The sequence below is a fragment of the Malus sylvestris genome, chromosome 8, assembly GCF_916048215.2.
Source record: "Malus sylvestris chromosome 8, drMalSylv7.2, whole genome shotgun sequence".
Taxonomy (NCBI): Eukaryota; Viridiplantae; Streptophyta; class Magnoliopsida; order Rosales; family Rosaceae; genus Malus; species Malus sylvestris.
The window spans coordinates 14794598-14806128 of record NC_062267.1 but is presented as its reverse complement, the minus strand read 5'-3'; the positions used below and the strand labels follow the sequence as shown (position 1 = coordinate 14806128).

General features: G+C 37.7%; 2 long non-coding RNA genes across 7 annotated transcripts; both read left to right on the top strand.

Annotated features, from left to right (window-relative positions):
- Positions 1-1944: 1944 nt before the first annotated feature.
- On the top strand, positions 1945-11439 carry LOC126632919 (uncharacterized). 6 transcript variants are annotated; one of them, XR_007626872.1, is made up of 4 exons: positions 1945-2302; positions 9125-9284; positions 9390-9458; positions 10156-11439. It is a non-coding gene; the product is annotated as an uncharacterized LOC126632919 (long non-coding RNA). The 6 variants fall into 6 exon arrangements; XR_007626875.1 differs by lacking the exons at positions 9125-9284; positions 9390-9458 and adding an exon at positions 2651-2719 and having other exon boundaries at positions 1945-2545; positions 10156-10317; positions 10366-11439; XR_007626873.1 differs by lacking the exon at positions 9125-9284 and having other exon boundaries at positions 1945-2545.
- Positions 3493-7769, top strand: LOC126632920 (uncharacterized). The gene is made up of 2 exons (XR_007626876.1): positions 3493-3578; positions 3627-7769. It is a non-coding gene; the product is annotated as an uncharacterized LOC126632920 (long non-coding RNA).
- Positions 11440-11531: the final 92 nt, after the last annotated feature.

The following is an 11531-nucleotide window of genomic DNA, read 5'->3' as shown; positions in this document are numbered from 1 at the left end:
GAAAATCCTAACTTGATTGGCCTTTGGGCTATGATCAAGTGAAGTATATGTTGAGTTTTCTCAACATATTTAAGTATTTTTTAGTATTATGTTGCGATATTATCGATATTTATTGAAAATATTGAAAATATTGTGATATTATTGATAATATCGGGATATTTTTACGAAAATCAATTGGATAGTTAAAAAAATTTCGGATCTTCAAAAAAACGATAATATCGGCGATATTTCGTCGATATTATTGATATTTAAATCCTTGATTGAGAGTTCATAATTTTAATTTTCGTTGAAAGGGAGTCCAAACCAAATTATATTGTTGTTTTAAAAAATACACTTCTAGATAAAGTTGTCTCAATACAAAACAATATGTAAACTAATTGAAGGCACAAGCAAAGGTGGATTCATATATGGACCCAGTTGGTCCCATGATCACCTGGAAGTTTGAAAAAAAAAGCCTATAAGTAGTGGTGAAGCCAAAAAATAATATTAGGGGGTCAGTGTGCGCATATCGCGTAAATTTTTTAAAACATAAATAGCATGCATATCACTATTTCATCGAGTTTTAGTAGTCCTGAAGTCATTTGTAAAGACATACTGCACACCTGTTAATGCCTCATTTGTGTGGGTAATTAATATGTTCCAAGCTGCTCCCATATGAATGCTTAACAAAGAAACACACTAACAATGTTTGATATCATTACATCTCATGAATATGTTTGTCCAAGGATGATGATGCTTTGTTATTCTCTAAGATCACAATTTCATTTACTTTGCATTTTTGGATATTTTTTACATGGTTCTTATTTTTTTCTTCCTACAATTGTAATCACAATCAACAAATAAGCTAGAGGTAAATAATATTAGAGCTAGACTATAAAGGGACAACACCTCTCTAACGTATTTTATCAAGCAGTTGAAGGGCATATATGAAGGGCAACTCCAACCTTCAAAGGGGCAACACCCAAGTCATCCATGGAGATTCACTGGAGTTTGGAGGGTTAGTTAACCCCCCCTTGCCCCTAAGTCGGTTCGCCCCTGCCTGTGAGGACCTTTGAGTACCACTTAACAATCTGGGCAAGTGGTGAAAGAGAGAAGACGACCATGACTTTGTGGATATTGTACAATAAAAGCTTTGAACCAAAAAAAAGATCTAATTTCAGATGAAGAGGATGATCATCATGGCTATGCTCTTGGACCTTGGTTCCAATGAAGAAGAAAGACGTTCTTTATTCATTTCCCACGCGACCAACTCCCAATTTTTCTTGTTCTTTTTTAATTATTGTTCAATCAAATTGTGCCTCCTAGCATTTTAATTAATAAAGGTATGGTGTACTACTCAACCAGTACTTTTTTAAATCACATGTTTGACACCTTTAGTTCATTTAAAATTTACTATAAATTCATATGGCATGTGAAAAATATATCGTAAAGTACTACAAACTCGTAATTACTTAAACTTTATTCTCATACCATCAAATTCACTAAAATACTAAACTCACCATCTCCCTCTTAGTGTAAATACTATGGTCTGTTAAAAAAAAAAAACTCAAACATTAAATGAGAATATGCTAGTAAACCAAAATTTAAGCTTATCTACAACTCCATTAATAAAATCTTCTTTGTCAACCAAAATAGGGTATAAAGACAATTCTCTCTAAGAGCATCTCCAAAGGAGATGCCAAAATATACAAATAAGTTATAATAGTAAAAAAAAGACCACACTAATATTCTCCAACCGAAGTGTCAAATCCTATGTGGTGATGACATATATTGGCAGCAAAAGAGGTTGCTGTCAAATTTGATTGCAGCTTCAAATGTTTTTTTATTAATTATTAAATATATTTTATTAATTTTTAATTAGTTTAATCATTTATTATAATTAATGTTGAGTTGACCGATGCAATTATTGTCACAGCCCGTCCCGGAATTTTTAATTCTGAGGACATGAAATTACGAAAATGTCCCTAATACGTGACTAAGGTATAATTTTCACGTTCGTTATATCTAAGCTCCAAAAAAATTTGGTAATTAGAGTGGAGACTTAGACTTAAATTTTATGATGGAATTTTATGAAATTGGGATTGGATTGGACATGTGGGATCCCCACACCTCAAAACCCTCCCCATTTCCCGTATACTGTCCTTCATACTCTCTCTCTTCCTCAGACCTCACTCTCTCTCTCTCTCACCCTCTCGAACACACAGGCAACCACCCAAAACCACCTAAAACTTATACCAACGTCGGATTTAAAGCTACCATGGCATTCCTGAGGACTCCACGATCACGTAGACACCAATTTCAGGTAAGTTTTACTTCGGAAAACCTAGATTCTAAACTCCCCGTGAAAGTGCACTGTTCATGATCTTCGAATTGACTTTGTTTTAGGACAATCCAAGCTCATAGAAAGCTTGGTGAGGTCCCAAGGAAGCTCGGAGTGCTTCGTTGGAAGTTTTTGGACGTAAGAACACGGAGATCGACAAGTTCAAAGTTTGGCCGGAGCTTTCGAGGCGTTTTCCGGCGAATCCCCGCCGAGTTAGGAGTCAAGGTAGGTATCAATTTTTTCGTCTCGTCAAGTACTACAACTTTCCTTTTTGTTTCACTCAATTTCGTTGAGTATTGAAGAAGTTATACTCATTTGAAAAATACCCAGTTTCCGGCGACCTCCGAGGCTTTCGAGGCAGTTTCCGGCCAAACCACGGCGAACTAGGTGTTGTGCAAGGTACCATTCTCTTTGTCTCTTCAAGGGCTACAACTTTCGTTTTTGAATCACTTGATTTCGTTGAGAAATGACAAAGTTATAGCAATTTGAAAAACTGCCCGGAAAACGGCCGCCGGAAAAACCAGTCCGGCGACCCAAGGAAGAAGAATGTGCTACAGTAAAAATAAAAAATAAAAATAAAATTATTTTAAAAATATGTCGACGTCCGTGACGTCGAGTAGATCACTGTGGTATATTCATATACCTAAATTGAACACCGTATGAGAAAGTTATTGAGGATTGTTGGTTAGGTGTTCAAATAACGTTTTATAGTTTTCACATTAGGTGAAAATGTGAATTGATGATCCGACCGTTGGATCATCACCAAACTTTGATACGTTGTAATACGTAATATTTGAGGATTATTGGAACTTACAGATTGGGAATCCGATTTGCGGATCTTCCGGAATTGGAATTGTAAGTCCATAATATAAAATGTTAACCGTCACTTAGTTTTGGAAATTGACGGAGATCCGACCGTTGGATGGTAATGAAATTTTAGGATGTTGTCCTAGAGGTATAATGTGGACCTCTGGAAGTTATGGATTTAAAATCTGAGGGGTGGATCTTCCGGATCAATCTACGTAGTGACGTATTTTATATAAGTTATATATTCTATCGGTATGAATTCTGAGGTTGGAATTGATTATTGTTTTAGGCGCCGATCGTCATGACGCCTTGGCGTATTGTGCTAGGGAGTTGTAGGGCGAACTCCAGGTGAGTGGGCCGTTTTGTTTTCCGTATATATATATATACTTGACGTTTCCCAGAAATTGAATTGAAATGAAAATATGTTTAAAATGAAATGCATATGAGTTATGTGGAAAAACGGGAAGTGAAATACCATGCATAGAATTGATATGAAAAGTATATAGAAATGTGAGTTGAAATGCCATGCATGAATTAATATATGATGCATATGTATGAATTGGTGCGGTGGACGCACAAGTAAGAATTGATTTATGATGCATATGTATGAAATGGTGCGGTGGACGCACAGGTGAGTATTTAATTACTGTTATGATGATGATGATATATATTGAGCTCAAATCCTGCACCATGGTTTAGTGCTTATAGTATTCACCGCATCGCACGCTCGCCTTGGATCCAAGTAGATGCTAGTCGTACAGTCCACGCGGAGTGGGTACGACAGACCAGTCGCGAGAGTGTTAGTGAGATTCCGACTGGTGGGTGACCTTAGATTATGTGCACAGATGATTTATGAGAAGCACTAGAGCGTAACTTGCGTGCAGAAGGCCGGACGGGTCACAGAGGTGACTCCGGTAGAGTGATAATGATAGATTTTGAGCTCTAGGTTCAACCGTACAGGGCTATTAGAGGGCCTACGGTTGATTACTTTCTTGCACCTGATATGATTATGTTGATGCATTCATACCTTATTACTGTTGAGATGATGTGGCATGGCATAATTAATATGAGAAATGTTGAGATGATGTGGCATGGCATAATTAATATGAGAAATGTTGAGATGATGTGGCATGGCATAACTGATATGAAAAATGTTGAAAAAGTGAAATGAAGTATTGAGAATATATATGTATATTTATATTTTACATTTCTGGGAAAGTATACAGGTTTTACGGAGAGGGGTTACAACGTTATGAGAAATGTTTGGATTTGGAAAAGAATTGTTTTACTGACCCACTCAATTTTGGTTTTGCGCCCCTCCAGGTTCAGGAATCATAAAGGTGTGGTGACTACGAGGAATACGGCGGGGTTCTGACATATTGGACAAAATTAGGACTCACCTTCGGGTGTATCAACTTATAAATTGTATCTTAAAGCTTCCGTACTGTGCAAATGGTTACGTCACTCTCACGTGACGGCCAGCATGCCCTCCTTCGGGACGGGGTGTGTCAGTTGGTATCAGAGCATGGTTGCAATCTTGGACATCTTGAGAAGTTTCTAGTGAATTCTGTCAGAACTACACCGCCTCGTAGCAAACCACGTAGTTAGAGGAATTTAGTCTCCCTAATATAGCGGTTTTGGGGGAAACTATTACTATGGTGATTCAGTCTATTGTCTAAAGGGGCATTTTAAGATGGGTTATGAGTTGAATTTGAATCACTTAAGAGAAATGATGAACCTGAGGGAGCGAAGTAACGGTTTAACCATTTGGAAAAGATGTTTCGGATTATGCAAGTCAAAGGAATCTTCCTTCTGACAAGGGGTCGAGATGACTACCTGGTTTGAGTTATGAACGTGTATCCTGATGGAAGCAGGAGTATTAATTGTTGTCACCAGAGGAATCAGTCGATTTAAAATTGTTTAAGGACTTGTTTAAGGAAAAGTTTATCCCTCCGGCATTTATCGATGGTAGTAAACAAGAGTTTACAAATATGAGACAAGGAAGGTGATGATCGAGGGATATTATAGAAAGTTTTCAGACTTGCCTCGTTCCATCCAGATATTGTTGTTAATTTGGTGGAGGTGTTATGTTGTTTTAAGCTGGGTGGCAAAAAGGGAAGTGGTATTTTGGGTGACCACTATCCATTATACTTCTTACCAGGAATATACGAGATGCTGTTGAGTCTTGAGGACTCTGAGAACATGAGCAACGAGAATAAAGAAGAATAAGAAATGAATGGGAATTAAAAGAAGACGATAAAGTTAATGATTCGTCATATCAAGGAGATAGAAAGATTCAGAGCTTCGAAAGAAGTGAAGCTAGAGTTAATTCTTCCAGCTGAGGTTTTAATGTCGCTGGTCAGAGTAAAAGTGATGGATATACTGGTAATCCCAGATATTTGAGACAAGGTGTCTCGAGTAAAGGAAATGTACCTTGTGCAGCAGGTACAAAATTAACACTTTGGGAAGTGTGAAATTAATGAATGTGTTTATGTGAACAGAGGGGACACAGAATTGTGAATCGTCCCTAGAATCAGTTGTACCCAACAGTTTTCTATGACATCATAGTGTTGATTCAGCAGAGTTATGGATTTAGTAGTTTGGTCGGATTGACCGTGGGTACAGAGAGATTTGATGAGTTATATGTTCAGTCGTACAGACCATGAGAAGTGGATTCGATTGACACATGAGAAATTGGTGAGTTATAGGCTCGGCCGTACCGACCACGCGGAGTGGATCCGGCTGACGTATTATTGAGATAAGAGTTGAATCAGCCGTATTGGTCATTCTAGTTGACTTCGGCTGATATATTTCTTATTATGTATGTTATTACCTAGAGAGTAGTAAATAAATGTAGTTGAGACGAGTGTATGTATTTTGCCTTGAGTAACAAAATAGTAATGTTATATCTTTGAGAGTGGTTGCCTACTTATCGAGACAACGATGATTTATCAGTATTGCGGGCTGCAGACCGTAATATTAATAACTCATTCGTGGATTCGTTAAGCAAGCAAACCGGTAGGTTATTTTATGTTAGTGTTGTACTTATTTAGAATGCTTAATAATAATAGAATATATATTGTATCAGTTAATTCTGTTCCATTAGATTGGTTGGTTATAATTGTGACAAGACGGAATGTTACGGGAAACCAGTACTTTCCATCGATCTGGATGACCAGAGATTACTTTTGTAAGTATGCAAAGTGGATTGAGTCAGACCGTTATTTATGCTGTGAGAGCAAAGAGATTGTTTTCGAAAGGCTGTCAAAAATACTTAGCTCATGTGGTGCTAAATGATGTTGTTTGGAGTAGTGTGAATAATGTCGAAAGAGTTAGACTTTTCTTGATGTCTTCCTTGAAAGTATACCTGGATTGCCTTCAGGCAGAGATATGAGGTTCATTATTGATTTGTTGCCAGGTATAAATTTATATTGGAGATTGGTTCAGGATGAGTTAAGGGAATTGGAAATTCAGTTGAAAGAATTGGTTGATAAAAGTTTCATTCAACCTAGTACAACACTTTTGAGGAGCCCCAGTTTGTTGGTGAGAAAGAAAATGGACTTAGAGATTGTTCATTGATTATAGACAATGAAGTCGGGTAACGATTAAGAACCGTTATCCATGGTGATGTACTGATGTTTATTTAACCAGCTCAGAAGTAATTGCGAAGATTCAAAGATTGAATTGAGATATGGTTACTACCAATTGAATATTAACGTTGATCATAAGATGGTTTCTGGACTTGTTATGGTCCTTATGAAGTTTGGTGATGCTATGTGGATACTCATGCTGTTTTATGAGTTGATGGATGAAGTATTCCAATAATGCCTTGATAGATTGATATCATTTTCATTGAAGATATTCTGGCATATTCTGAGCCAGAGCAGAGCATGTAAACGTATTAAGTCGGTGAACCAAAGATTGAGAGAACGTTGGTTGTATGCTAAGTAGCAAATGCTAAAGTTAGACGAATCAGGTGGCATTCTGAGATTTGTTATATATTCTTAAGGTATTCAAGTGAATCCTTAAAAGATAGCAGAAATTGAGAAATTGGAACAACCACGAGCTGTAATTGAGATTCGGAATTTCTTAGCTTACCAGGCTATCTTGGATGGTTGTGAAAGATTTTTCAGTCATTGCTTTGTCATTGACGAGACTGTTGAGAAAAGAGGTTATGTATGAGTGGGAAGGAAATTGTGAGCAAAGGATTCAACAACTGAAGTATTTCCTCACTCATGCACGTATTTTGGTATTCCCAAAGAATAATGGTAATCATAAATTTTTAGTGATGTTTCTTGAATGGTATTGGAGGCATGTTGATGCAAATGTTAGGGTGATTGCATACGTTTCACGATAAAAGGAACCTCATGAGATGAATTACCCTACGGGTGACTTGGAAGTCATGATTACCATTCTTGCTGTGAAGTTATGAAGGCATTATATTTGATAAGAATGCAAGATTTTACAAATCAAAAGAGTCTTCAATATCCATTACTTGGAAGGATTTTGATAGGAGGCAGCGAATGTGAATTGTATTGCTTAATGAACATGATTGTACGATCAGGGTGATCGTAAAGTTTGTTCTAGCTCAAGCACTTGGTGAGAAGACTACAGTAAGATTAATGTCTGGCACGTTTGCCAAGAGTATCATCTTGTGGATTGAAAACCAATGGAAGAAAAATTAAAAATGCAAGATCGAGAAGAAGTTATACTTGTTAAATTTCAAGTTAGGCATTTTTAGTAAGTTCGTACTCGAAACTTAAATGTTTGACGAGGAAATTTAAGAATTAACCAAGGCAGAGAAAGAAGGGAAAAAGAATGAGTACATGATTCGTGAATCAAATGGTATGTGGATACATGAAAACAAAAAGTATGTGCCTAATGCTGAGGATTTGAAGCAAGCAAATATTGGACGAAGTTCACTGTTCAACTTCTGCAATATTCCAAAACTAATAAGATTTATCATACCATTCGACAGTTTTATTTGGTCAGCAGATTGAGGCAGAAAGAGATAAACCTTTGGATTGAGATAACTATTTTCTGTTTCGCAGTGGAAATGGAAAGATATTACTTTGGATTATGTGTACAAGTTTCCTTGTACATAGGATGGTTATGATCGAATTTGAAGTGATAATTGGTCAATGTACCAAGTTAGTACAATTACTCCAGTGTTGAGTAATAAATTTTTTTTCAGACAGGGCAACGGTACTTAATGTATTTGTGTTCGATGCGTTGTCACTAGGTGGCACAGTCGTCTCATGGAATTCTGGTGCAACTATTGAGAATTAAATTGGATTCGACTTGATAAGGAACCAAGGACGACTTTGGATTGGAAAAAGAAGGTCCTGAGAATTAAGACAGAGTAAGTAGTAAAAGCTTTGTGAAGGAAATCATTCAGTAGAAAATTATGTGGGAGAAAGAGAATCGGATGAGAGAGATTTATCCGAGGCTATTGTATGAGTATAGATGATTTAGTTGGTTGCTGGAATTTCGGGGACGAAATTCTATAAGGAGGGGAGATTGTCACAGCCCGTCCCGGAATTTTTAATTCCGAGGACATGAAATTACGAAAATGTCCCTAATACGTGACTAAGGTATAATTTTCACGTTCGTTATATCTAAGCTCCAAAAAAATTTGGTAATTAGAGTGGAGACTTAGACTTAAATTTTATGATGGAATTTTATGAAATTGGGATTGGATTGGACATGTGGGATCCCCACACCTCAAAACCCTCCCCATTTCCCGTATACTGTCCTTCATACTCTCTCTTCCTCAGACCTCACTCTCTCTCTCTCTCACCCTCTCGAACACACAGGCAACCACCCAAAACCACCTAAAACTTATACCAACGTCGGATTTAAAGCTACCATGGCATTCCTGAGGACTCCACGATCACGTAGACACCAATTTCAGGTAAGTTTTACTTCGGAAAACCTAGATTCTAAACTCCCCGTGAAAGTGCACTGTTCATGATCTTCGAATTGACTTTGTTTTAGGACAATCCAAGCTCATAGCAAGCTTGGTGAGGTCCCAAGGAAGCTCGGAGTGCTTCGTTGGAAGTTTTTGGACGTAAGAACACGGAGATCGACAAGTTCAAAGTTTGGCCGGAGCTTTCGAGGCGTTTTCCGGCGAATCCCCGGCGATTTAGGAGTCAAGGTAGGTATCAATCTCTTCGTCTCGTCAAGTACTACAACTTTCCTTTTTGTTTCACTCAATTTCGTTGAGTATTGAAGAAGTTATACTCATTTGAAAAATACCCAGTTTCCGGCGACCTCCGAGGATTTCGAGGCAGTTTCCGGCCAAACCACGGCGAACTAGGTGTTGTGCAAGGTACCATTCTCTTTGTCTCTTCAAGGGCTACAACTTTCGTTTTTGAATCACTTGATTTCGTTGAGAAATGACAAAGTTATAGCAATTTGAAAAACTGCCCGGAAAACGGCCGCCGGAAAAACCAGTCCGGCGACCCAAGGAAGAAGAATGTGCTACAGTAAAAATAAAAAATAAAAATAAAATTATTTTAAAAATATGTCGACGTCCGTGACGTCGAGTAGATCACTGTGGTATATTCATATACCTAAATTGAACACCGTATGAGAAAGTTATTGAGGATTGTTGGTTAGGTGTTCAAATAACGTTTTATAGTTTTCACATTAGGTGAAAATGTGAATTGATGATCCGACCGTTGGATCATCACCAAACTTTGATACGTTGTAATACGTAATATTTGAGGATTATTGGAACTTACAGATTGGGAATCCGATTTGCGGATCTTCCGGAATTGGAATTGTAAGTCCATAATATAAAATGTTAACCGTCACTTAGTTTTGGAAATTGACGGAGATCCGACCGTTGGATGGTAATGAAATTTTAGGATGTTGTCCTAGAGGTATAATGTGGACCTCTGGAAGTTATGGATTTAAAATCTGAGGGGTGGATCTTCCGGATCAATCTACGTAGTGACGTATTTTATATAAGTTATATATTCTATCGGTATGAATTCTGAGGTTGGAATTGATTATTGTTTTAGGCGCCGATCGTCATGACGCCTTGGCGTATTGTGCTAGGGAGTTGTAGGGCGAACTCCAGGTGAGTGGGCCGTTTTGTTTTCCGTATATATATATATACTTGACGTTTCCCAGAAATTGAATTGAAATGAAAATATGTTTAAAATGAAATGCATATGAGTTATGTGGAAAAACGGGAAGTGAAATACCATGCATAGAATTGATATGAAAAGTATATAGAAATGTGAGTTGAAATGCCATGCATGAATTAATATATGATGCATATGTATGAATTGGTGCGGTGGACGCACAAGTAAGAATTGATTTATGATGCATATGTATGAATTGGTGCGGTGGACGCACAAGTAAGAATTGATTTATGATGCATATGTATGAAATGGTGCGGTGGACGCACAGGTGAGTATTTAATTACTGTTATGATGATGATGATATATATTGAGCTCAAATCCTGCACCATGGTTTAGTGCTTATAGTATTCACCGCATCGCACGCTCGCCTTGGATCCAAGTAGATGCTAGTCGTACAGTCCACGCGGAGTGGGTACGACAGACCAGTCGCGAGAGTGTTAGTGAGATTCCGACTGGTGGGTGACCTTAGATTATGTGCACAGATGATTTATGAGAAGCACTAGAGCGTAACTTGCGTGCAGAAGGCCGGACGGGTCACAGAGGTGACTCCGGTAGAGTGATAATGATAGATTTTGAGCTCTAGGTTCAACCGTACAGGGCTATTAGAGGGCCTACGGTTGATTACTTTCTTGCACCTGATATGATTATGTTGATGCATTCATACCTTATTACTGTTGAGATGATGTGGCATGGCATAATTAATATGAGAAATGTTGAGATGATGTGGCATGGCATAATTAATATGAGAAATGTTGAGATGATGTGGCATGGCATAACTGATATGAAAAATGTTGAAAAAGTGAAATGAAGTATTGAGAATATATATGTATATTTATATTTTACATTTCTGGGAAAGTATACAGGTTTTACGGAGAGGGGTTACAACGTTATGAGAAATGTTTGGATTTGGAAAAGAATTGTTTTACTGACCCACTCAATTTTGGTTTTGCGCCCCTCCAGGTTCAGGAATCACAAAGGTGTGGTGACTACGAGGAATACGGCGGGGTTCTGACATATTGGACAAAATTAGGACTCACCTTCGGGTGTATCAACTTATAAATTGTATCTTAAAGCTTCCGTACTGTGCAAATGGTTACGTCACTCTCACGTGACGGCCAGCATGCCCTCCTTCGGGACGGGGTGTGTCAATTATCCTATTTTTCATCTTCTTTTCAATCAAGGAAGGTGAACACCTTACTGATTAAACTTTAAATGTCCCTTATTAAATTTTAATTAGTTTAATAATTTAT